Source organism: Lygodium microphyllum, chromosome 11 (genome assembly GCF_053477565.2).
Source record: "Lygodium microphyllum isolate KBCC chromosome 11, Lygodium_microphyllum_v1.1.10, whole genome shotgun sequence".
NCBI lineage: Eukaryota > Viridiplantae > Streptophyta > Polypodiopsida > Schizaeales > Lygodiaceae > Lygodium > Lygodium microphyllum.
This window is the reverse complement of record NC_141145.1, coordinates 47,765,238-47,782,426: the sequence shown is the minus strand read 5'-3', so window position 1 is coordinate 47,782,426 and position 17,189 is coordinate 47,765,238. Positions and strand designations below refer to the sequence as shown.

Below are 17,189 nucleotides of genomic sequence, written 5' to 3'. Positions count from 1 at the left end.
TTGCAACGGTATGTGTTGGGACGGACGGAGCTGACTTACTATGCTATATGGGCCAATCCAGTGATGCATGAAGGATTCGCTGAGGCCTTTCCATCTGATGGGGTAGTATAAGCTGACTCGACTTCTGTCCTTGTACTGTGCAGGCACTCTACCTCCATCATATACCTTCTTCTGCTTGGCCTGTGCTGTCTGCAGGTTGGTCGTAAGGGCCAGATGAAGTAAGGGGTAAGTTTGGCTGAGATAAGCATACCAATCAATGGCATCTTTCTTTGTTGGCATGAGTGTGAGGTCTGTTAAGCTGGGGGGAAATCTAGGACGATCTCTACCATACAAACCATGATGAAAAATAACTTTGTGCAGTAAAGCAACATCAATTGTAGACGCAGAACAGTCACGTAAAGCCTGAGCTACACACCATCTTGTGAGATACTCTGTGATCCTTGGGTATGCCAGCATGGCTGATGAGTGTATTGCTTGTTTGAGTTGTTCAAAACTCTATTGGCATTCTTCATTCCAATCATACTTCATGCCTTTCATGAGAAGTTTCCTGAGAGGAGCTGTGATTGTGGCAAGGTTAGGGACAAACCGTAAGAAAAACTTCACCATCCCCAAAAATGTTTGTAGATTCTTCATATTTTTTGGTGCCGGGTATTACTGAATGGCCTGGACTTTGTCGGGATTGATCTGTATGCCATTTGTAGAAATGAAAAAACCCAGTAACTTAAGTTCTGTGGCATCCCACTTACATTTGCGCAATTGTAATTGAAGATTGAATTTCTGTATGCACTGTAGGACCTTTGTTAACACTTCTTGGTGTTGTTCCCAAGTGGCTATGCGTATCAAGATGTCGTCCAAGTATGCTGCAACTACCTTCTGCTGAATCAAGTCATGGAAAATAGAATTTGCTGTGCGTTGAAATGTGCTGCCGACATTAGACAAGCCAAAAGGCATGCATGTAAATTGAAATAGTCCTTGAGGTGTTCGAAAAGCTATTTTGTGAGCATCCTTTGGGTCTAGTGGGATCAGCCACAATAGCCTGAGGCTAGGTCTAAAAAAGTGAAGTATTGTGACTGTCCTAGCTCATCCAATAGGTCATCAAGTCGAGGTAAAGGATATGCATCATGTTGTGTAACCTGGTTCAAGGGTCTGAAATCAATGCAAAAGCGATATGCGCCGTCATCTTTGTGTACCAAGTGAGGCTCTGATGCCCAGTCACTACTAGAGGGGACAATCACACCTTGTACAAGCATGTCTTGTACTGCTTGATTGATCCGTGCAGCTTCTTTTAGGGACCGACGATGAATCGACATTTGAATTGGACCAGCATTGCCTGTTCTAATGGAGTGATGCATCGGAAGGGAAACGAAAGAGGGTTTAGAGTGTGGTCTAAACAGTGCTAGAAACTGGCATAAAATCTGCCTAACATCGTGTGTGTGTGTGGTGGTATCAACCATGTGAGTTTGGCTACGTACAAAATTGGTAAAACGATCTGAATGTAAAAAAGGAATAGGAAGCTGATTAGGAAGAACCAAATTGTTGTGCTCAAAATTCAAACGTGCTCTGGTTTTTTGGAGCCAATCACATCCTAAAGTAAAAGAAAATAATTGTAGGGGCAAGACATAAAAATCATGAAAGAAGGTTGTGTGACCCATTACAAATGACACTTGTGCGATGGTGCTAGAGTGGTATAACTGTTTATCGTCGCCGAAAAGGACTGGAATGGGTTGGGCTTCTCTTATGGGAAAACCTAATTAAGTCATTGTGGCGTGGCTGATGGAAGAAATGGTGCTGCTTGAATCTAAAAGTGCCTCGTGAGATGTGCCTTCTATGTATAGAAGGGTTGAGCACACCTGGCGACCGGAAGACATTGTTGCTTGGATGTGCGGATGATTCCCTTCCATCAACCATCCGCTTAAATGTTTTTCGGAATCGCAACCAATGTTGTTGCTTCATCCAACTAAATTTGGGCATTTTGTACTTGCTGTTTGGCCTGCAACCTCCGGTAATGACATCTAACATGGCCATACATATTGCACTAGAAGCACTTTGGTCTGGGCATCTCTATCTGGGAGCTGACGACGATCTGCAAATTGTGTGTCCTGCACATCTACTTCCATGGGGGTTGAGGATTCCATTTTTGAGTGGCGTGGTTGTGAAGAGGGGAAAACTGGCTGTGGTGACTATTCGGTAAACTGGGTGCTTGCCTCGATTCGTTGTGCTATTTGAATAGCTTCATGGAATGTTGTTGGACCCTGATCGCTGACACACCTTGAAATATCATGTTGCATTCGAGCCCTCAAAAAGAAAAGTTTCATGTCTTCTGACATCGTGGGGTCACCCCTCAGTAATAACTGGTTGATCTTGACAGCAAACTGTGCGACAGGCTCATGTATCTTTTGTGTTAAAGCATTAAGTTGTTGTAGTGCTGATTGTGTGACATTCTGATGGGCGAAATTTTGAATCAATAATTGTTTCAGGAAAGACCAGTTACCTTTTACCCCCTCTTCTTGCTGCACAAACATGTTGCTACTACCCCTTCGAGTAGCGGGCGTAATTCCAAGGCCTTGCTCTCCTATGTCCAATGATGGTAGCTCGCAACATTCTCAAAATGGTCGATCCATGTCAAGATGTCTTCTGTAGTAGGTAGACCTCAGAAATGTCATGGGCGAACCTTGGGGTTAGACTTGAATCGTTGTACTTGCTGATTCATTAGGAACCCTACTAGTGATTGATTGGTATGATTGACTTGTAGTAGAAGATTAGAAATGGCTGAGAACATGTGTTTAAAAAATGCATGGGAAGGCTTTGTAGGAAACTCTAGGGTCATAGTTGCATCCTCGAAAGGGGGAGAGTGTGGCTAAGAGAGAGGAGATGCAGCACTACTCATGTTGTGCAGCTGAGGAGTGGGGTAACTATAAGAAAACCTAAAGGAAAATGCCTGCCGTCTCCACCAATATAGAGTGTGCACACAGAATTGCTCCAAATCAACCCTACCCTCTTACGCAGGTTCTCTCACCTTATATTAGCCTTCCAGTGGATACAACAAGATCTAGGTGGTTACACCCTTTCAAGAAAGAGCTCAGCCTAAGTGGATATTATCCGTGTCGTTGCTGATGACTACGAGGGAACTCTACACTACAGTATCAAACTCTAATATTAACACTATATAAATTTCATAAAATTTAACTTGGAAATTGTTGAAAATTTTACAAAATTTCACACCTACAATAATTTCCAATGAAGCCCAAGAGAAAATGAATCTTTTGAAGCAAGTCAAACCCCGAAATTTGACAGGAAATGCGAGAATGTGAAAGTCAATGCAAAAAATTGGATATAATCCATGAAAGATTATTTTGCTATTGTTGAAACTATCCCATCCAACCAAGCCATGATAGCTAAGCTTAAATTAATTGGAGAAGCTTGACTGTAGTGGAAGCAGTGGTGTCGAGATCAATGTGTCCTTGAAAATACCATTACTTGGGATTTGCTAAAAGAAACTGTAAGAGGAAGATATTTATCTCCTATTACACCCATAATATGAATGAGTTCTTTAATTTAAAGCAAATGGGACTGACCTTGGAGGCATATTACTCCAAGTTTGTTTCGCTTCTTAAATATGCACCCTCCATGGATACTACTCAATAAGTGTCCATGTTCTGCAATGGACTAAATTCTCCTTTGAACACTCGTTTGGAATCAATGTTCCAAAAAGACCTCTAAGATGCTTTGATTCTAGCTGCTCCTATTGTGTAGTGTCATGCCACTATGCGTACATCATGTGAAAAACTCTAGAGTGCGGCTTTCTTATAGATTTAGAGAGCCAATGCCATTCTAGACATTAGTGTTAGTGTCCATGGTTCAAAAATATTAGCTTTTCGAAATTTTTGATATTCTAGATATCATCTATTGTAAAAATCCATAAAACTATAGACAAATTCTAGATTGGGATGACATGTAAAAGAAAGCATGTAGCTTTTAGCCAAATTGAGATGATTTTATGTAAAAAGAGGGATCGACGAAATCATGCGACACGTGATCGCTGTTTTCAGGCAATGAACAACACTCCAAAGTGGGAGATGGAGTGATCTGGAAGAATTCTGGCCAGGTGTCCTTGTATTTTATCCCCCTTTTGAAGCCAATGGAAGGATCAGATTGGCGATCTAAGCAACATAGAGAAATGTATTATTTTATACACGTTTTTGTCTATTAGAGTTTTATCTTCTCATAAGGCAGGAATAAATTGATAGGCTTCATCTTTGTTAGTATTCTTCTACATTTTCTAATTCTTTTTGGGAGTATTCTTCTACGTCTTCAATATCTTTGAACCCCTTCTCTTCCATCTACTCCTCTCCTTGAATCTACCTTTACCTTGCTGTCTCTTACCTCGTGGTGGACTCTTGACACCAAACGCACCGACACCATGTTAGGGGAACATTATGCTATCATCAGAGGTGAATTTCGAAAGATATTTGGGGTGATTTGGGGCTGATATCTTCAGCCACATTTTGAGAATTAGCTACAACATTGTTCTTTTAATTCATTTCTTACTCTACAGAAGACATCTTGTCAAAATATGCAAGTATTATGTGCTCTTATGGCAGGGCGATGTTTGTAGATCATTCATAGATGCTTTGAGTTGAATTATGAGGAGATTTTTCTCTTATTTCTTGGCTATGGTAACTTATCCTTATTAAGAACTCAATTTGAAGCTCTCTTGAAGCAAGTCTCTTTACCCTACAAGCCTTATAATTGACTCATAAGCTTTTGTCCCTAACAGTCTACATTGAATGTAATCATGTAAAGTTGATTCATGCTATGGCATCATGTATGAATGATGGGATGTAGAGTTGTTTATGATACATGACATCATATTGTACTTGATTTTACAATTTGTGATTGCTCTTATAGTCAAGAAAACAAGCTTGATTTGAGTTAGAACTTATGAGATAATACTCTTGTGATCTTTGTTACAAGAACATGCAGTTGGAAGCTCTATTAACATCTTCAAGAGCTTGGCTTGAAGCCTTCAACCCTTCTCTTATCTCTACCATCTCCGGAGTCTAAGCTCTTGAAGCCCCATACATTCTTCTCTCTCAAACCCCTATGATTGACCGTGAAGTACCTCTTGAATATTTAAACATTCATTGTAATCTACTTATCTTTTGAAGACACAACTCTGTCTATCTTGTCCAATTTTCTTGCCAAACCCCTGTGGTGACCTTCAACCGTACGCCCTGTGACAGTGGAAAGTACAATCAAAGCCTAAAAATAATAAGTTTTGGAGCTACAAACTAGAACAAGGGAGGATTCAAAGGTCAAGCAAAAAGAACCCAAGGCCAATTTCACCAACAGGTTAGAAGAAAAAGGCAAAATCCAATGGAGTTGGAAATTTTGTTCTTACCCAGGGAAACAAGGATGGTCTTAGGTGCTTTCACTGTAATGAGCCAGGACATTTCAAAAGAGATTGTCCAAAGCTTGGTGGAAACCATCATCAAGGCCAATTTTGAGTCAAGGCAGAGTTGCCCAAGACCGTGGTCAAGTAGCTATGGCAAGAGGAAGAACATAAAATGTTACCCTTAAAGAGATTAATAAGGAGGAAGACCCCACTATAGAAGAAGATATTGAAAAAGCAACTGTTCATGCTTCATTCTACAAGAAGGGTCCAAATTGTCAATATTCAATAATACAGACACCAGCTAGTCACCAAGGTAAATCATTTAAAGTTTTGATTGACTATGGAAGTACACACTCATTTATTTCTCCCAAGTGTGCTAAGAAGTTAGGAATAGATACAATAAATGCATCAAAAATGGAAAGGAAGTACTTTCTACACAGCAAACCACCAAGGTAGAGTTTAACCTAGGAGGAAACCTTTCAAGTATGAGATTCATGGTAATGAACTTAGGAGATTATGAATGTTTACTAGAAACGGATCAGTTGATTTCCAATGATGCTCATATCCATTGTAGAAAACGTCAAGTCACATTTCAGGATTTGAACGGTGAAATAGCAACTACATAAGGTGAAATAGGGAAACCTAAAGTTCAATTAGCAAAAGCTTCTCGAATTGTGAAAGGCATGAAGAAAGGATTACTAGTTTACTTGATCAAGCTTAACAAGGTAAATCAAGATGGTGTGACAAAAGAAGAACCATCCTGGTTAAAAAGAATATGCCGATGTATTTCCTAAAGAGCTAACTGAGTTACCTCTAGAAAGAGAAGTCGATCATGAGATCAAACTTGTTCCAGGAGATGCTCCAGTTGCAAAAAGACCTTACAAAATGTCTATTCCCAAAGCCATCAAACTAAAAGAGCAACTTAAATAACTGCTAGAACAAGGGTATATTCGGCCAAGTAGCTCACCATGGGGAGCCCCAGTATTATTCCAAAAGAAGAAAGATGGAACTCTCCATCTTTGTATTAACTACCAAGGGCTAAACTAGGTAATAGTGAAAAATAAGTACCCAATCCTGAGGATAGACGAGCTTCATGATTGTCTCAAGGAGCAAGGATATTTTCTAAGATCGATCTTCGGTCAAGATATTATTAGATTAGAATCAAGGATGAAGATATTTCTAAAATCACCTTCAACACAAGATATGGTCATTTCAAATTCATAATGATGTCATTTGGGTTGACAAATGCCCTCGCTACCTTCAATAGGTTAATGCAGGACATTTTTAGGCCTCATCTTGATGATTTTGTTGTGACGTCCTAAACTATTCTAAGGAGGAAGAAGAACATGAACCACGTCGTTGCATTGTCCTCTGGAGACAATGAGAACACACAAATTGTATGCCAAGAAGAAGAAGTGTGCCTTCTTCAAAAGGAAGATTGAGTAATTGGGATTCATAGTGTTTGCTGAAGATATATTAGTAGATTCTGCCAAGGTCAAAGATGTTCAAGATTGGCCACCCCCAACCACTATCAAGGAAGTGAGAATTCTTCTAGGCCTAACAGGATGGTATAGGATATTCATGAAAAACTATGCCCAAATTGCAGCACTTCTTACAAACCTACTCAAAAAGAAAGTTGCCATTAGCTGGATACCAATTGAAGAATCTAGCTTTGAGAAACTAAAGTATAGTTTGATAAATACTCCTATCTTAAGGCTACTTGACTCAAGCAAGGAATTTGAAGTTGTCACAGATGCCAACTCTCTTGCATTGGGATGCATACTAATGCACAAAGGTCATCTTGAAGCTTACTCTTCAATAAAATTGAAGCCCATGAAAAGAGATATGCTACTCACAACTTGGAGCTATTAGCTATGATTCACGCTCTCAAACTATGGAGACATTACTCTCTTGGAAATAAGTTTTCCTTAGTCACATATCATAAAGTTCTTAAGTGGATTTTTACTCAGCCTAATCTTAATATGAGGCAACGACGGTGGATCAAAATTCTGCAGGAGTATGACTTTGAAATTAAGTTCAGACATGGTAAAGAAAATTTAGTAGCAGATGCCCTTAGTTATAAAGCATTCCTTAATTCTCTTATTGCACTAAAGAACCGTCTAGGGTAGAAACTCTGGCTATAATGGTATCAGTGCCAACTAATCCTATCATCGAGTTGACTAAGGATGAAGCGACTATCAACAATTGTTTTGGGAAGTTCAGAATAAGGAACAAGATCCCAAATTCAATACTAAGTATCAAGAATTGTCTATAGATGAAGACAAATGACTTGTTTATTTTAGAATGAGACTATGCATTCCTTCAAGTCAGACTCCCAAGAGAAGGATAATTTGGGAAGCACATGACTCTACTTTTTTAGGATACTTGGGATATGCAAAAACTCTTAATGCTGTCAGGAAAAGCTATTACTGGCAAAGAATCAAGAGTGATGTACTTAAGTATGTTATTGAATGTCTAAATTGCCAAAGGGCAAAATTTGAATGTGTCAAGTTACCAGGAAAACTCCAGTCACTTGACATTCCCCAGATGAAATGGGAGTATATTAGCATGGAATTTGTAGTTGGGTTACCTTCTATGCAAGGAGGATATAACTCAATAATGGTAATAGTAGACATGCTAAAAAGGTTTCTCATCTTATTCCAATAAAAACCAATTACAAAGCTTCAGATATTGCAAGAATTTTTACAAAAGAGATTTTGAGGTTACATGGGTTACCTAAAAGGATAATCAATGATCGTGATTCTCTTTTCACATCACATTTCTGGAAGAGTTTATTTGAAGCCATTGGAAACCAAGTTTGTTGAAGCCATTAGCACTGCTTACCATGGGTAGATAGACCGAGTTAACCAAGTGATTGAGGATATTTTGTGCGCATATTGCAGTAAGGAACCAAAAAAGGTGGATTCAGTATCTACCCTTACTGGAATTTGCTTATAATGCCTCCTATCATTGAAGTATTCAGATGACTCCATTTCAGGCACTATATGGTCAAGATTGCTGTATACCACTTAACTATTCAGATCCTAGTCGAAGGATAGAAGCTTCAATAAAAATGTTAGAATAAATGGATGATCAAATCAAGATTATCAAACAAGATATTGAAGCTGCCAAGGATCGACAAAAGGCGTATGCTGATCTAAAAACGCAAGAATAATTCTTCAAAGAAGGAGACATGGTCTTCATATGTGTCCATCCAAAGAAGAGGTTTTTGTCTTTAGGAGAATTTAAGAAGCTAAGTCCAAGATATTGTGGACCCTATAAGATTCTCAAGTGCTTGGGACCAAGACTTACAAGATACAACTCCCTGAGAACATAAAAATCCACAATGTATTTCATGTTAGCTTATTGAAAGCATACCTAGCTAACCCAACCATATCCTTGATGATGAAAAAGTTGTAATACCTAGCCAAGGAGTCCATGAGATACAACCTGATAGAGTAATTAATGTAAGGGAGAGAAAATTTAGGAGTAGAACCCTTAGAGAATACCTTGTCCAGTGGAAGGATTATCCTGAGGAAGATGCTACATGGATAGATGATAATGTTCTTTATCAACAATACCCATGGCTTCTCTCGATATGAGATCATCTCGATTTCTCTAAGGGAATTAGTATGTAATAATTATGTAATAATTTTGCAAAGATTAAAAGTTAGTTGGTTAGTTCAAAAGTTAGTTTGTCAATTTATAGCGTTAGTAAGTTAGTAAGTTAGTAAAGTTAGTTAAGAGTTAGTAAGTAAGCTAGATAAGTTAGTTAATAATTAGTAAGTTAGTTACTAACTAAATAACTAAATAAAAATTAATAAACTAATATTGAGAAAAACTAATAAATTAATGTTTTAAATTAAAAGAGGAGGGGGGTGTCAAGAATCGCATGGTGGGGGACTCGCTTGAGCTGCTGTGCCAAACACACACTGTATACACAAGAGGAAGCTCACTCAAGAACACAAGAAGAGAGATGGAGGCCAAAACATTTTCTTGCTAGTTTCTTCTTCTTCTTTCACACACTATACAATGTACACAAAGTATAGATAATATACAACATAAAGGAAAGTGGCCTACTAAGTCAAACAATGCATAACTGACTATACTAATCGACTGGCACTATGTCTTTTCCAGTTGTAGGTAGGTGTAACAAACTAAATATAATAAGTGATAAGCCAGTGGCCATGTGAGTATCATAATGACCACCAATGTGCTAAGTGTAGACGTGCGGACCCATCTAGCCAAGCGGTCCATCATCAATGTCTGCACGTGTTGAGCTTGCCATCTCAATACTCTCCCTCAAGCTCAACTCTATCTCTGCAACTCCAAGTAAGCTCCATAACTTTCGAAGCTTCTCTACACCCAATGCCTTTGTGAAAATGTCAGCTATCTGATCTTGTGTGCTGACATATACCAAGTCAATCTCTCCTGCAAGTACCTTCTCTCTCACAAAGTGGTAGTGCACCTCAATGTGTTTTGTCCTAGCATGGAACACTGGATTCCTAGCTAGCTGTATGCTGCTCATGTTGTCATAATGAATGGCAACTGGACCATCTCCCTACATGTCCAAATTACCTAATAACTTTTGCAGCCATACCACCTCACATGTTGCCATAGCAGTACCTCTATACTTAGCCTCTGTACTTGATAAAGCAACTGTCCTTTTTGCTACTCCATGTAACTACTGCACTACCAAGGGAAAACATGAATCCACTTGTAGATCTTCTATCTGACATGCTACCAGCCCAATCTGCATTTGTGTATCCAAACACCTGTACATCCTTACCTGCCTCATAAAAAAGTTCATAATATAAAGTGGACTTTACGTACCTCAATATACGACTAACTGCATCCAAATGAGGCTTTTTAGGCATATGCATAAACTGACCGACAAGGCCAACAACATAGCTCAAGTCTGGCCTTGTGATAGTCATGTAAATCGAACTCCCTACTATCCTCCTGAACATAGTAGGGTCTTCTATCTCATCCCCAACATCAGCACTCAACTTCACATTTTGCTCGAATGGTACTGAAAGAGGATTACATGTTGTCATACCATACTTGGATAACATATCCAAGCCATATTGCCTTTGGGACAGCCATATACCATCATCACATCTGATCACCTCAATACCAAGAAAGTATCTCAGCTCACCCAAATCTTTCATCTCAAACTTCTTCTTCAAGAAGTCCTTAACTTCAGCAATCCCATTGTCATTGTCACCTGTAATAATCAAGTCATCCACATAGATGACTATGATGACCAAACCTGCATCTCCCTTTCTCACATAAAGTGAGTGATCAGCATCAGGAATACAAAATCCAATATTGACAAGATACTCTCCAATCTTATCAGACCCTGCTTTAGGTGCTTGCTTCAGCCCATAGAGCGTCTTCTTTAATCTGCACACATATGTGGGATGCTCTAAATCCTCATAACTTGCTGGCTGCTCCATATACACTTCTTCTAGAAATTCACCATGCAAGAAGGTATTCTTAACATCCATTTGCTGCAAACTCCAACCTTTGGCTGCTGCCAAGGCAATCACACACCTAATAGTTGCCATCCTAGCAACTGGACTGAATGTCTCTTCATAATCTATGCTATATGTTTGAGCATAGCCTTTTGCAACTAGCCTAGCCTTATACCTGCTAATTGAACCATCTGTGTTATGCTTGACTTTGTAAACCCACTTACAGCCAATAGCTTTCTTACCCTTAGCTAAGGGTACCAAATTCCAAGTCTTATTGGCTTCTAATGTAGCCATCTCCTCATCCATTGCTGCATCCCAATGAGCATGACCAACAGTATCCTCAAAACAAGTGGGCTCAACATCCTCAACTAGTTTCACCATATAAGCATAATGGTAAGCTGCATAACCTTCAAAACCAAATATTTTAACATGGTATTTGACCTTGCTAGATCTGCGTACCACTGGATCACTCAATGGAGCCTTTACATTACTGAGCTCTCTGTACACCTGGTGTCCTGATTGAAGGAATGCAAAGCTCATCATCCAAACTCTTCGAACCACTTGAATCTCCATCCAATCCCAAATGACTGGTAGATGCATCATTACCATCCAACACTTTCTTCTTTCCTTTGTCCTTCCTCGCAACACTTATAGATCCACCTAAAGGTGCGGGGCTACTCCTTAGTCTCCCAGACCAAGGCCTCACTGTAGGTGTAGTACTAGATGATGTTTCTAGTCCACTAAGACTCCGTGATTCTTGTTTATCTTTGTGCACATAGCTTTCCTGATCATTATCATCATCCAAAAAATCACCCCAAAACATCACCAGTAGGTGCATACTAGCTACCCATCTCATCAAAGATAACATCCCTGCTCACTCTGGACTCACCTATGATAGGGTTATAACAATGACACTCTTTCTGCTCTAAAGAGTACCCAATAAAAATACATTTTTCAGCCTTTGGATCAAGCTTCTTTCGTAGCTCATCTGGTACATGAACGTATGCAACATAGCCAAATACCTTCAAGTGCGATATATCAGGCTTCTTGCTAGTAAAGCATTCTTCAGGAGTCATCCCGTGAACTACAACTGTGGGAGTTCTGTTCATAATGTAAAAAACAGCAGTATGGACAGCCTCAGATAAAAAATGTTTGGGCATGTTCTTTTCAGCCATTAATGCATGTGCAACTTCTAGAATATTCCTATTTTTTCTTTCTGCAACGCCATTTTGCTGTGGGGTATACGTGTAAGTAAATTGCCTCTTTATCCCATGAGTCCTCAAGAAGCCACTGAACTCATTAGAGAGGTACTCTCCCCCTCCATCTGATCTCAAGCACTTCACTTTTAAGTCTATTTCTATTTCAACAGCTGCCTTAAAAGATTTGAAGCACTCAAACACATCACTCTTTTCCTTCATGAAGTATACCCATAACTTCCTTGAACAATCATCAATAAATGCAACAAAGTATTTGCTACCACCAAGAGATACATTCTGTGTAGGCACCCAAACATCTGTATGCACTACATCAAGTATTTTTCTACTCACTTCTCTATCATGCATGAAGGGTTATCTTGCATGCTTACCAAACTGGCATGCTTCACAGACTTTATGCAATTCTGCAACTCTAAATGAAGGCAACCCTGTAACCAATCCTCTGGATTGCATTAATTTTAACATTTATACATTTGCATGTCCAATACGTTTATGCCATATTTCAATATCTACAACTACTCCTTTTCCTTTAGCATACATAGCAACATCCATTGCAAGAATTCTAGCATCTAAAGTGAACATGTGGCCGACTCTACTTCCTTTTGCGACCAACCTACACTTATCCTTAAAGTCTTCTACAAAACAACCTTTTGCATTGAATCGGACCTGCAACCCCTGCTCTACCATTTGTAATGACAAGGGAACCTTTCCAATGTGTGAAATTGGGTGGCATGAATCATCACCCATCTGCACATAACCTGGGTTTTGTAAGTCCTACATCTCTCCAAACCATTCAACATGAGTGATCATATGATTAGATGCACCTGAATTGACATACCGTACATCATCATGTGTCCCCTTTCCTGTAACTGTATTCATCATTTGCTACATAACAAACAAACGCTCATTTTTATCTTCATTCTGTCGTGAAGATGATGCATAGTTTCCTTGCTGCAATTTACCACTACGAATATCATCCTTCTTTGCATAGCAATGGGCTACAATATGGCCTGTTTTGCCACAATAATGGCAAACAATAGCAGAATTTCCAGAACCTCTATTATGCCATCCACCTCTTCCTCTAGAGTTCCCCCTGCCTCTAAAGTTTCCTTTGCCTTCAGAAACTTGCATTTCACCAAACTGTTGATTGAAACTTTTTTGCTGGTTATCGCCAGCATGTCCCATACCACGGCCTCTCAAAGAGGATCTACCATGTCCTCTTCTTGAACTTGAGTAAAATGCTTGGACTTGTTCACCATTTCTTTCAAAAGAATCGCCTTGCATATTGATCTCTTCAGTAATCATGAGAGAGATTAGCTCATCAAAATCTGGAAATGGCTTCCGTACATATACTGAAGTAACAAATGATTTCCATTCCTTATCATTGTTAAGGCCACTCAGAGTGGATGAAACCAAATCATCATCATCCGGCATTGCATCAATTGCTGCTAAAGCATTTGCAATGCTCCTCACCTTCAACGCATACTCATTGACAGGCATTTTCCCTTTCTTCAAGGCATTCAACTCTTGCTTGAGTTGAATCATTCGTGCCTTTGTATTTACTGAAAACATGCTCTCAAAAATTGTCCAAGCTGCATGTGAAGTTTCCACATTCTTGATATGTCCCAGCATAGTATTATCAATAATTGCAGATAGCCAGTACATCACCTTTTTATCTTTTTCATTCCACTCTTTTCATGCTTTTAACTCATATGCAGTCGAAGGGATACCCAGCTTTGGCTCCTTTTCTTCACCTGAAACAAATTCATAAAGGCCCTTTCCTATGAGGAAGTTCGTCACACAGAACTTCCATGAAGGGTAGTTGTTCTTGTCGAGCTTCTCGATAATGGGATTTTCACTGTTCTCTGCCATTATCACAAACAAGGATATAACACAACAAGCTAGTCTTCTGGAATCTTCCACAACATGTGCACAGCAATACACCAAGCAACCTTTTTCACTGATTGCTCAATAGTACATGTAATCTGCAACCTATTTGCAGATAAACCTTATGTTTACTTCTTGCAAACACCTCAAATATTATAGATTCGCAATCTGTAACCTGCGCACCCACTTTCGGTCAATATAATCGAAATCATAGTGTACCCTGAAACTGTTGTCCGCAACCTTATGGCTCTAAAACGGGGTCTGAAATGGCCTCAGACGCCCAAAATAACTACGGAAAAGTCCTAAAGGGTCTATCTGCAGAATATACAGTGATCTTCTTGCACACCAAATCTCACAGTAATCTGAGATTTTTGCTCGACCCTACTTTCGGTGCCTCCACAGGCACTATCCAAGAGAGAGAGTGGAAGAATGGGAGAGCTTCTTACCCATTGCTTGCTTGCTCGAACCTTGCTTCTTCTCCTTCACTTCAGCCTTCAAAATCAGCCTCTCTCAGTGGCGCGGCTCTGATACCATGTCAAGAATCGGGTGGTGGGGGGACTTGTTTGAGCTGCTGCACAAAAACACACACTATATACACAAGAGGAAGCTCACTCAAGAACACAAGAAGAGAGATGGAGGCCAAAACGTTTTCTTGCTGGTTTCTTCTTCTTCTTTCACACACTATACAATGTACACAAAGTATAGATAAGATACAACATAAAGAAAAGTGGCCTACTAAGTCAAAAAATGAATAACTGACTACACTAATCGACTGGCGCTATGTCTTTTCTAGTTGTAGGTAGGTGTAACAAACTAAATATAATACGTGATAAGTCAGTGGCCATGTGAGTATCATAATGACCACCAATGTGCTAAGTGTAGACGTGAGGACCCACCTAGCTAGGCGGTCCATCATCAATGTCCGCACGTGTTGAGATCGCCATCTCAATAGGGGGTTGATGGCCGTCCCCTCCTAATCATCACTGTCATCATCAATAACATCATCTTCATCATCATAATCATAATCATACTCATCATCATCATAATCATCATCATCATAATCATCATCTTTTTCATCATCACAACCATCAAAATCTTCTTTGCCATAAATATCGCATTTACCTCCAAAATTGGCATCGACAACCTCTCAACACCCCCCTTTCCTTCACTAAATTAAATAAGATTAAAAAGAGAAAGAAAGAGAGAAAGAATCTCCCCACTCTGAGTGGAGGAGTTGTCCTTTGCACAAGGAGAGCTGAAAGAGAGGGGAAGGGAGAGGCAACATACACTCCCTTTTGCCTTTAAAAAGGCATGCTCTCTACTCAGTTTGGAGGCGCAAGGGAGACCCTGAGAGACTACGGAAGGAAGCTAGAGAACGAAAGAGAGGGAGTTACGCCAAGAGGTTGCGAGAAAGAGAGAGAGTTAGAGAGTTAGCTCAACCCCCCTCTCTCGGTCTTCGACTAAGCCATCTGCTCTCACGCTCTCTCATCTCAAATTCATTCCACCTTCTCTATCTCTCAAATCCACTCGCGGACGATGGCTCCAAAGCAACGAGGTGAAAAGACCATGAGAACCACCGAAACTGGTGAAAGAACATGTATCGCTAGAGATATGAGAGTGCCCAAGGTTACCGGAGTTGACACTACCAAAACAATGGGGCATGAGGTGTGGCGAATGTAAGTGCGAGTAAGGACGAAATTCCTAATGTTGTTGTGCCAAACTAGGTTACTCACAACTCAAAAATAGGCTATTATTTTTCATCGCCACATAAAATAATAAGGTCTCTATCAAAATTTTACATAAAATATTAGGTTTGCATTAAATGGTACAAGGACTACTTGTTAGACTACATGGACAAAATCCATACAAAAATTAAGTACACAGAATATTAGCTTTCATGTTTACACTTACACGAATTGACGGTTTTATCTAGAAAGCATATTAATACACGCACAAACGGTTAATTGCTACCTATGATTTGTAGATAGATTAATCAAGATTATAATTTGTAGAATCATGATGGAAATAGTTGTAGGAGGTTATTGCATGAAATGACTAAAGGACATTATGTGCACTCGAGATTAGTAAAATAACTCGATATATTTATTACCAAATGCAACAATGGTTAGGAGTTTATTAACACTTCAAAAGTGGAAGTTTATTTAAAGAATATTGTAAATCATCTTGTGTTTACCACAGCACAGAGGAATGGAAAATGAAGCAGAAGCGCGAGAAAAATGAAAGAAGGAGACAACCAAGAAGGCATAGGACAAAGGAAGGAAAATGCATCCTGGATGGAGGTCAAACTCTGAAAACTTGAATGACGGTATCGCCTTGAGAAAAGAAAAGAGTAAAAGCGTGAAGGCACTCCCGAATCCTTGTAAAAAGAGCACCCGGCTCACTCTTGTGCAAATTGTATGCATCTATGGGAATGGAATAAGTTAGAACGGTGGGAAATAGGAAAAGAGGGCCTAGGCTAATGGCCGGCCATGTAAAAAGTGGGGATGACCGCCGAAAAAGTAGGGCATGTATATAAAGTTCAAAAGTGAATGAGAAGTTCATTCTTGGGTGTGGCTAAAGCTTCTTCTTCTTCTTCTCTTATTTCTTACCTTCATGCTTGTGCTTGAGTGAGGGATTGAGGGAGTGAGTGTGTGAGAGTGAGGGATCGTGGAGAAGAAGCACCCCATCTTCTCTCTTCATCTTCCCTTCTCTTCTTCTCTTCTCTTTTCTCGCGCGGCTATGGAGGATGGAGCTTGACGGAGGGGGCTTGAGGTTGCTTGAGCTTGCCACAAGGATCTGGAGCTATCGGAGTGCAAGAGAGAGAGGGAACTCGATCGAGCATCAAGGTAAGCTCACTACATCCGTAAGGTAGGCATTGCGCGTCGGCTATGTGAGAGGTAGCCATGGCCGCTCGGCTTGAAACGCTTGATCAATAAGCGATTTGTAGGTCTCGCGATAGAGCTCCGTAGCTCCCCTACATTTTGGTTCCGTTACTAGGATAGACGGAATCGAGCCTTGAGCGCCGTGCGCATCGAATTGAGCATAGTAGTAGGGTTTGCAGCCTAAACCGGTGCTCGAGATATAGTTAGGAGATTTAGGAGGTTTTAATCCCTGGAGCAAGTAAGTACTTTGATTTGTTGTTGAATATTAGAGTAGGACCATCCATCTCTATCTCTGTTTTTGATTTCTATTGCATTAGGTTAAGTGTAAGATAGG

At 39.8% G+C, this 17,189-nt stretch overlaps 1 pseudogene; it reads right to left on the bottom strand.

The window, feature by feature from the left end:
- Positions 1-652: 652 nt before the first annotated feature.
- On the bottom strand, positions 653-2,887 carry LOC148028789 (uncharacterized; annotated as a pseudogene).
- Positions 2,888-17,189: the final 14,302 nt, after the last annotated feature.